Source organism: Saccostrea echinata, unplaced genomic scaffold (genome assembly GCF_033153115.1).
Source record: "Saccostrea echinata isolate AGI-Se365-2 ecotype Australia unplaced genomic scaffold, CSIRO_AGI_Sech_v1 ptg000029l, whole genome shotgun sequence".
NCBI classification, from domain to species: domain Eukaryota; kingdom Metazoa; phylum Mollusca; class Bivalvia; order Ostreida; family Ostreidae; genus Saccostrea; species Saccostrea echinata.
The window spans coordinates 17,345,160-17,356,949 of record NW_026889778.1 but is presented as its reverse complement, the minus strand read 5'-3'; positions in this window follow the sequence as shown (position 1 = coordinate 17,356,949).

Below are 11,790 nucleotides of genomic sequence, written 5' to 3'. Positions count from 1 at the left end.
TTTGATTGACTTATACTTTTTCAAATTTCAATTTTGAATAATGTTTAATCTTAAAATTTTCTATCTCATTTTTTTTTCAGTAAAAAACAAAGGATATCCCAATTATCCCGATGTTTCGCATCCTGCATTAATAGAATAAAATGTCTCTCATGTTAAATTTTCCTGTAATTATAGACCATGATGAAACGTCACACACAACTCATACTAACGTCAAATACATGTAACGATGTGTCTTGCAATACCCACCTTAATTTAGAAATGTTTTCTGTCACCTCTGACATACTGTTGTGGAAATCACATTTTTTTTTTTTCATAGAAAAAGCAAATCAGTGAGTATCGTTATCTGAATGTGCATATATCCTGATTAAGTTTGCAAATTCAATGGATATTTAAAATTAGGACAAAATTTTTTTTATAATTTTTTTTTCGCCACATGAATTAAGTGGTAATTGAATATGTTAACGTTGTACTTTTTTTCAAAAATTCTATAAAAATAGTAAATACGTGCTTATGATAATGAAATATGTATAACTGATTGTTCAATTACTAGTTGAATATTTTTGAATGAAGATGTATTTCAAAATGTGATCTGTTAAATGAATATAAAGCAAAAGGGATTGTACCATAAAAAAAATTCTTAAGTTACTAGTAAAATTCATTCATATGATTCTATTCATTGAAAAATAATATATGACCATCATAGACTACCAATACAGAGCTCACTGTGGTTGTAACCTGTCGACAGGGGATGCTTACTCCCCTAGACACTTGATCCTACATGTAACACTGGTGTTTCCATGGTCCATGTCCACGATTCGTATTGCTTACAAGATTCATGATATGGATTTCTGGATGTCTTAAGTTTATCTTTCTAATATCTTTATATTTTTTTCATATGTATGCACTTGCAAAAAAAAAAAAAAAAACAAAAAAAAACAAAAAAAAAACAATCTCTATTTTTTAAGCATTTAATAAAGTTAAAAACCTAATAACCTCTATTTTCTTCTAAATACAAACAATTTGATTTGTCAGATTGTATTATTTATTCAAACAAATTTTAAAAAAAGATCAGAAATCATCCGTTGTATAGATCGGTATATGGATTTAGGTCTTATAATCCGGCAGTTGTAAGAGCCGTCACATTTACAATGGACTATAGGCCAATGTTGTAGCAAGCTGATTAAGATGGAACAGACCTCTTCCATATTGCATCCCATATGCTGAATCCATTTCCCTTGCAGATATTTGTAACAATCGGACAATCATATGACCCATCGCAATTACACTGGCATTTAAAATGATGACACCCGCTTTCATATTGGAACGGTCTATTCCCTTCATAAGAGACTCCTAACTTCCGGCAACTTTTACAGGAGTGGACAGTACATATCGTACTGACAATGAAAAGAAGAACCAGAAGTCTTATCATCTACAAATAAAAAGAAGACCTTTTGAATAAATATAGCTGAAATTATTTCTTATTTAGAAAAAAAGAAACGTGTTTTGTGTGAATACTTTTGTGTGTCGTATACTGAAAGTTTGACAGGGTCATTTTCATTTAAAATCAACACATTTAATTGCAATTGTACAAGATACAATCCAGTAGATTGATGACAACAAAAGATTTCTTATATCGATGAACAGGAATAAACACGGTTTTACTTTGCCTTCAGGTTTTCTCAGCCCTACGTTGTTTCACTGTCCGGTTTTTGCCTTTATTGTTATGTTTTGCAAGTCGTTTAGATCAGAATACATTGTCTTAAATCTCAGATTTGACGGACATTCATTTTTATGATTGTCTTTGGAATATTTCTGTGTGTCAGGCGATGTAGATAAATATTCCTCAAAAGGGCACCTTCTTCTATCAAAATATCAAATTTTCAAGAGGGTAAAAAAGATGGCAGAAACGTCAAATATATTTCAGAATGTCATTGTTCTGAAGGTACTTCGGGGTTTCTGTAAACAGATACAGCATTTTTAATAAGACATCAGTTTTATAAAAGAATTTTTTTTTCACTAACCAAAAACATGCTCAGTTTAGGTCTGGTCAAATAAAGAGGTTCCCACCACACCACAATAGTTCCTTAATAGATGGATGAAATTTCAGTATCCTATTTTTTTTCTCTCTCTCCAAATAACAATTTCAGTTTTGCAATTAAGCTCAGCATTGACGCATGCACGACTGTTTATCTTTTTTTGTAAAACCAAAAGAGGCAATTCGTATATGCAACTTGATAGCCAGTCATCAGAGGCATTTTTGTGGTGCACTTGTATTAATAGTTATCAATACTAATTGATAAGTAGAAGAGAAGTATGAGTTCAGGGTTGCTATGGTTCTGATAATAATAACTTTCGATATTAATAGATATTTGTTTTTACTTACTTAGAGTTTATCTGTTATATAGCTTAATAATATATGCGGTACCCTAGACATACACCAATCCGCAACTATCATGCTAGATGGGATCATAATTTATGAATATCAACCAAGTAGCTATATGCGTTGTAATTGCTCTTTGCTCTTTCAAATTACTCTATTTTTATTTTTGTCATGTGTGCAAAAACATGTACAATGTAGCAATAAAGATTAAATAGGATCAAGTTAGTATGTTAGTCTCTCTCAAGATGATACAATGTATAATATATATGAATTTTACGTCTTTTTCTTATTCCGGATTTTATGCTATGTTCCAATCTTTTCCTCGCACAATCTTAATTTCAATTTTATTTTTATTTTAATCGTTTAATGAAATATTTCATAATCAATCAAGTTCAATCTATGTGTAACAGGATTCAAAAATATATTTCAATTGCTCTGATGTTTTAATCATAATTTTATAATCACTGATTTCAAAATCTTATGAGCCTTAAAATGTTCCTTACAAAGGTAAATTAAAGGGTGAAAGAACTGTCGGCGAACTCTCAGCCGAAATTGAGCAAACGAAGCGAGCACAGAGACAAGCATGCGCAAGTGTACATTGTATTTAATTGTTTCGCAATGTTAGTGTGACACAAAATAGTTATCTATGGCCTTTCTTTATCACTTGTTACACAGAAATGCATAAGCAAGCAGTGCGATAAAGGCCTTTACTGCTGAATGCTTTAGAACAAAAGTCTGTAGATTTCTTTTTCGTTAGATACACGTCTGACTCAAAATATATTTTACATGTACATGTTTTATTCTGCAAATAATATTTATATCAACAATCTCTGCTTCAATCTTACATAACCAGTGATCGTCTACGGACGATTTATCATGACCTGTTGACAAATTGCACCAGCAGTTTTAGAAACGGGACTAAATCACTTGATTTTTTTCTTCTTTTTTCATACTTGTTGATATAAATTTGAACATTTACAAAGAATCATAAGTCATAAATCTCCTTAATAAGAATCAAAATATATTATTTATAAAAATATTGCTTAATCTGACCTTTTCCAGCAAGAAACGAAGTTGTTATAATGTATAGTTGTATGAAATCTAAAAAAAAAAAACGGAAAAAAAAGTCTGAATTAAAAAAAATACTCAACCCGCATTGCTTTGCACACGATTGTAGGCACTGCGCCTACTATCTTTAAAAATTTTAATTCAAAAGACCTTTCTACTATATTGTGTACAAAAATATGTCATAAATAGTACAAACCTTTAGTTTTAGAGTGCCAAACTAGATCTCTCTTTGAACAACGTGACACAAATAATTTTGGAAAACCTATTTCGACCTTTATTCAAACAGGATATTTAACAAATCGTCAAACGTTACAATTCCAGATAATCAGAATAAATTGATACTTTGATAAATGTCAACGAACAGTGGGTATCTATTAACTTATTACACCCTTGTTGACAAATTCAGTTGACCTTTAATCCAAATTGGTTGAGATCGAAAGTAAAACTTAGTTTTCTTGATCAATTTAAACAAAAATGGAATTCGGATGTTCAAAATTTATCAAAGACTCTAAATTACAGAATATACAAAGACGAACTAAAATTTGAAAAATACTTGGATATTCTATCCCGAAAAGATGCCATTAATTTCTGCAAATTTCGTACTTGTAATCATTATTTACCGATTGAAAGTGGACGCTGGCTAAATGAACCAAGAGAAACGAGACATGGTAAAAACTGTAATTTAAATGAAATAGGCGATGAATTCCATTACATATTAAACTGTACGTCAGTGATACACGAAAGAAATAAATGCTTATCGCAAAAACAATTACGGTTTAAAAATACAATTACATTCAGAGAAATAATGAATTCAGAAAAACAATCCTTTTTAAGGAAACTGTGTCCATTTATTAGAAAAATTACTAAAACGTGCTCCCCGAATTAGTAAAGATCTATAATTGTACTATTTGTCTATCCTCATACTCACGCATGCTAAAATTTGTTTTTATTTGTCATCATTGTTTACATTTATATCTCTGTATACAATTGTAAAATTGTGAAGAGATTAATAAATTCAGTTCAGTTCAGTTGACATTGCCCCCTCATTATATTTCATTATTGTTATTACAGCTGTTATGAATTGTTTATGAGGCATGCATCCCGCCTATGTGTTTTTGTACTGAAAAATATGTAATAACTCAATTCATATCTTAAGAAACATTTTTTGAAACTCGGATATAGCTTAGCAAACATGTTTTGAACATTTGAAGCAAGCATGTAAATAATTGTATTTCCGAGCTTTTCTAGAGAAAATCATGCCAATTTCTTCAACTAAATTATTAATATTTTGCCTAAATAACAATCAAGGCACAGAAATTCCCAGTACAAAGTATTGTAATGATATCTGAAGGTATGGGGTCCTACAGTGTACGACGGGGTCATTTTCTTTTTTCATTCTAAGGCCTCAAATATCAAATTTCAGAAGAGAGAGGAAATAATGAAAATATTTTATTTTATTTAACCCCCCCCCCCCCCAAATCTGACAATGTTTTTTTTTCTGCGAACGCCCCCATATGAGCCACCTGAGATATGAACTTTAAGAAAACATATGCATTAAGCAAAATGTAAATTTCAGCATACCTCATGTCATACCTTATATATAATAAATCACGCAAAATGTTTGTCAAGAAAATGATTAAAGACATATTAAACAGAATTTTTAAAGCGTCGCAAAGACCTTAACATTACATAAATATTATGACGGTATACTGTGATTTCAAGTTAAGTTGTGTTAAAAAAAATATATATATTAAATTTCGTGTATTCATCATTCATATATTTTTATAACTTCTACTTACAATGTGTTTGCCAAGCTTGAATTTTTCAAGTGTAACTACGATTGAACAAAATATACCCATATCTTGGGCAAATAACACACCTGAAAGTGTACCTCAAAAAGTTTCTTTGTCTTGTGTGCAAAGTTTAGGAAACCTCATAATTATAAAACCATTACCATTTCTATAAAAAATTATTCAAATTAACATTTTAACGTTTGTCATTAATATTTTGTGTTGTTTTTAGGTTAATATTTCATAAACAAAAGATTTAATAAAATATGCAAATTAACATATATTAATACATATATAAAGGTAAAGTATAAAGATTTGACTCATCTAAGTTTTAGGTATTTAAATATTATATAAGCATGATGCATGTGTTACGGTGTAAAATACGACTTCTCGGACTTATTATAAATTACTGTGAAAATTAACTTTTCGAACTTCGTGTAAATTGTTATAAAAACTTTTCGTTTATTTCGGCAAATGTGATAAATTCTACATATCCTTAATCCTACTCGAGCCACACAGAGATGAACACTTAATCCCTTAATTGACTTCTGTTTATATTTATTGACACTTAATCTTTCATCTACTTTAATTCTATTATATACATGCCGCTAAAATATCATCATTCGCTCAACAATTGTTTAATACTTGATTTCTTAATACTTATTGTTAATCCATTTATTTTGTTCTATCATTATTCAATATGTATGTTTTGTTGTGAAAAATTATAGTCAGTTGGAATCAGACCTTCGGTGCTAATAGTTCCCAAACTCATGTAAAAGTATATTCCATGCTGATTCTATAAAAAAAGTACTAAAACTATAACGCGTGTTGGCTTATTGGATGTTTTAAAGAATCTGGGTTCAACAATAAGAGGAAAACTCAGGGTTGGCCCAGAATTAGAATTTGACGGACAAATTCATCCCGTAATACTTGGTGTGAGAAACCTAGGGTAAAGACACCCGGGGCTGCAACATATATTTTGTAGTAGTCAGATCCTGGACCTCTACAAAAGCCAAATAGCGAGTTTCCCCAGATTTTGACAGTGCTGATAGAGATGAAGCAGACGTACACGTATTAGGACCTGCAATGGAATATTCTTTCCGGCCGCAGTGGAGACAGAAGAAGTTCAACTTCCCTTCATGTCAGCATCCAGTGTGCGGAAGGTGTGGAAACGTACACCCTAACGTTTTATGTTTCGCGTTTAACCAGAAGTGCTACAGATGTCAAAGAATTGGACATTATTCTAGGATGTGCCTCACGCAGTTTAAAGAATCAAAGCCAAAAAGTGGGGACAAGGGACCGGTTGCTAGCAGGAAGAAGACGCGAGACGTGAAACGACTGTGTAAGTATCTCGTAAACAAACGAATTCTGCGAGAATTGCCATTCAGTTCTCTTCGGGACAGTCAGTTTCGTTTATTATGTGATAATTCGTGTGCTCTACGAACTGAGCTGAAAAATCTTAAAATTCAAATATGCAATGCAAATAAAGAGAAATGGAGTTTGACAACGAAATTAACAAAATCCGAATCTGAAATCAAAAAACTTCAAAATCAAAATGTGGTTATGAAAAAGAAGATGCAAGAACAATCTAGCAATTCTAATGATAAAATATATCGTGAGAAAATTCGCAAACTGGAAGACGACGCGCACGGTGATAGAGTGATTATGGACTTAATGCAGAGGAAATTAAACGAGATCGGAAAGGAACATAATCAGTATGTAATGCAAATTCAGGCAGAAGCTGAGAAAACAAGCAAACAGTTAAGGGAACAAAACAACGCCATGCTACAGACCATCCAAATATTGGAGGATGAAAGGGATCATCTGCTGGCCGTATTTGTGGAAAATAAACGACAATTTCAACCACGAAGACATCAGGGAAAACCAAGAAGAGGCAACTTCTATTAACTACATTTCAAAACACAAGGACGTGTTTTACGCGAAGGCGGAGCACGTGTTACGGTGTAAAATACGACTTCTATGACTTATTGTAAATTACTGTGAAAATTAACTTTTCGGACTTCGTGTAAATTGTTATAAAAACTTTTCGTTTATTTCGGCAAATGTGATAAATTCTACATATCCTTAATCCTACTTGAGGCACAGTCAGAGATGAACACTTAATCCCTTAATTGATTTCTGTTTATATTTATTGACACTTAATCTTTCATCTACTTTAATTCTATATATATTATATACATGCCGCTAAAATATCATCATTCGCTCAATAATTGTTTAATACCTGATTTCTTAATACTTATTGTTAATCCATTTATTTTGTTCTATCATTATTTAATATGTATGTTTTGTTGTGAAAAATTATAGTCAGTTGGAATCAGACCTTCGGTGCTGATACATCCCAAACTCATGTAGAAGTATATTCCATGCTGATTCTATATAAAAGTACAAAAATGGTAACTCCTGTCTGTGTCTTGAGGTTTTAAAGAATCTGGGTTCAACAATAAGAGGAAAACTCAGGGTTGGCCCAGAATTAGAATGTGACGGACAAATTCATACCGTAAAACAAGCTTATATTTGGAATAAAATACTTATTGTAGGTCCAGATTTTCAAAACAGTTTCTCTTTTCAATATGGACAAACCTAATATTTCGAAAAAATACGTTATAGTTATAAAACTTCTGAGCAAAACTGTGGCGCATTTATTCATTCGATTTTATATGGCTTATCTGGGACAATATCTGAAAATCTATGAAAAGGACAAAAATCTGATGCTATTTTCATGATATCTCGTGTTATTTAAATTTTTGAAGTGCTACCGATTACCTTAAGATGGTCCTAAGAAGCTAGTTCTTAAGATAGACATAGACGCTCTCCTAGGAGTGTCCTAAGAAGAATGGAATTAGGAGATTATTAAGATAATTCTTAAATATTGTAATATTACAGACTATGGTTATATGATAGAGAAAAAAATAATAATGGGTCTTTATATTTTTTTATTTACTTTTAAAAGTAAATTAGAGATGTTTAGTTATAAAACAGTCATTCATTTCAAAAAAAACTCTTATTAATTTAGTAAACAACTTAATTGGACATCTCAACCTCTCCCTCCTAAAATAGGGAAGAAAATACGAAAAACTTTTAAAAGTTAAGTTTGTTCTAGCTGTACATTTCCATGTATTTGCACAGCAAATTGGATAAGTAAATATTACATACTAGTAATTAACAAGCTTGCTAACAAATACACACTTTGACGAGTAATGCAGCGAACAGTATCTAGATAGGGAAATACTATTTCGCTAGTATTCACGACGTACTATATTTTTTTTAAGGGGGGGGGGGGTCAGAAAAAAAATCTCAACTGAAAAAAAAACGAAACAAACAAACAAACAAAGGGAGCCTCCCTTAGGACTAAGATATCTCTTACGATATATCTTAGTCACAAGATGGCTTCCGTAGCGTGCCAGCAGGTATATTATTTAATTGAATTAAATACATATAAGTAACCCCATTTCCTCTTGATTTTTGAAAAATGGCAACAATTTAGAAATTTGTGTAAAAATTTAGTATTTAAATTATGTTGCAAGGCATATTTTAACGGATAAAGATATATATATATCCTCTCCGAACTATTAATCAAAATCATATTAATTTGGTTCCATTTGAATGTCATTAACTAAAATAGTATTCAAATTTTAGTGATGGCTGCTGGTCTTGACTTTGAACCGCTGTCAAGTACTCATGACACGTAGAAATATGTATCATTGACCTCTGATTTAATTATTTAATAATAGAGCACAGGCAATAGTACAGGGGTACACATGTTCACACTTATCTGCAATGATCATTATATGCAGTGAAGAATATGGCAGGATGATAGACTGGGATGGGGTATTAGATTGAAAAATATAACTTATATTTAATAAAAAGAATCACAAAAGTAAGGCTTCAAGATTTTGTAAAAATTCACATGTCTAGATCCCTTTTCGAAAAAAAAAACCAAATGCTTGATTACAATCAGGTGATTAGAGGAATCGATATAAGCCACTTGTTTGAGCGGAAATGAAATAAAAATACTTAAGAGTTACTCAATAATGTACAGGAATTATGTTTAAATAGGGGAGGTTCATTTAAACTGGAAAGAATTGATCAGCTACATGTAAAAAGACTGCTGGTGAAATTGTAATGATAAAAGGGGCTAAATAAAAATGTCAAATAAATTAAGCAACAATAGTCATTAAGATAAGTATATGATAAGGGTTGACATTTGCTTGAGAATTAAACTCATAATATTTTGTTTCATTCTACGTTTCATTATTCTCGCAATTACCAAGTACTAATAAATCTAGAAGCACATGTCCGATAATTGCTTGACATACATCGAGAATCAGCAGATTTGATAGAATATAGAGTGTAGTCTAACAGTGTATTTTAATATTTGGAATAATTCCTACACTCATTTGCTCTCATCCAACCTTGCAAAACTATACCATATGCAAGTCATGTTCACCTGCAAAAGGCATTCTAGGTGAACATTTATTTTTTTCTGCATTGGACCAAAAATAAATCAAAAACTTCTAAATTGATACAGTTGGTTAAAAAAAAAAATCAGCTACACCCGATTTCCCGGAGAATATCATATTTATTTTTTCTATATAGTCCCACTAAAATAAGATCAATTAAAATATAAACATGTATAATGTTTATTTTACATGTAATCTCATTTCTCTCTTTAGACTATGACGTCAACAAATATAAACAATCAAATGGAAAGGATTGCTTAATTAATTTGTATCATTTCATCAACAATTATTGCAGTGTCCTAAAAATCAGCGACATATATATATATATATATATATATATATATATATATATATATATATATATATATATATATATATATATATATATATATATATATATATATATATATATATAATTAATCATTTGGTTTGTGATTGTGTGATTGTATATTTAGTCATACAGAATACTTTTTAATGCTAACACATTTTATATTTGTTTGTAAAGCAGCAACGGATTTCTAAAAAAAAATAATAATAAAAATAAAATAAAAAATAAAAAAAGGAGTAAAATTTTTAAACATTATGGAACTGCATTGTGCTGTGTAAAATTAATGCCGTACAACAATAAACTTAAATTTTTTTTTTTTTTTTTTTTTTTTTTTTTTTTCTCCAATAAAATTAATTCATTAACTTTTAATTTCTAGTAAACAAGTAATAACAAAGGAACAACGAATAACAACAGAAGCATTGCAAATTTACGATTATCAAGTTTTAAAAAGTGGATTTTTATTTACTTGTGAAGACTTTGTGGGCGGTATTTCAACGTACTATTTAACACGGAAAATTGACGTTGTTTGTTAACGTGAGCATGGGAAATCTTAACTAGTACCTATTCTTTATATTTTTCACCAAAACATTAAAAATTATTATTAGTTGACTTTCCCGCAGTCATTTGAAATTGCTCCTAAATTTGCCTGGCCCATCATGCTTTTCGGCTCATTCATTGGATTGGACCATTGTTTGCTGTAAGCACCGCTGTGCGCAATTACATCAATATCCATATAAGGTAGTTTAATCGCCCTGTTGATTGTATGTTGTTTTAGGACCCATTCGAGATTTTTTCACTCATATGAAGGGCTTTAAATTTTGACCTTTACTCGGCACTCAGGGCCATTGAGCAGTGAAGGATCTTTATCGTGCCAACGTCTGCCGTGACACGGAATCTCGGTTTTTAAGGTCTTATCCGAAGGACCCGTAACTTTCACTTCAAAATGCCGAGCGCATGGTGAAGGAACAGTTGCTACCCATTTTTATCGACTTAGGTCAGTTGCGGCCGAGATTCGAACTCACGACCTCCCGATCACGGAGCAAGCGCTCTACCGATTGAGCCACCGTGAACGGTTCATAACAAGTTAGAAGTTAGAAGCGAAATTGTATGTGGAAATAAGCTTTAATGTAGTCTGGTACCCTTCCCACAATTCCTTTCGCGCAGTCTCTACTCAATGTAGAGAGTGCGCGAATGGTATTATGGGAAGGGTGCCAGACTACTTTTCAAATTACCGAAAGTTATGGAAAAACAACGTCAGTCTACTTTACTGTGTCACGTGTTTGCAAAGCGGTAAGTATTGTCATCTATGATTCGGTATCAACTTACATGTATGTGCTAGGTTTTCTAATGCAGCAGTTAGCGTAGGACAATGTTCAAGATTGTAGATGCTTTGTGGCCACTACAATCTTGAATCCACCATGTACATAGAAGATGAATATCATTTTGTTTTAATATGCAAGTTTTATGTTGAGTTAAGAGAAAAATATATTAAATAATATTTTTACGCAAGACCTAGTATGGTAAAATTAATTGAATTACTTAATTCCGACTCAGAAAATAGACTTTAAAAACTTGGGAAATACGTGTTTGAATGTTTTAAAAAGAGGGAAAACTTTACTCTAAAGCAAGATTAATAATAGGAAATACTCCGGTATAGTTCGTTTTTCATATATGTATATTTTAAGTTATGTTATAAAGCACCTGTGTAACACCTGTTGACCAATGTTTATATTATGAAACTAA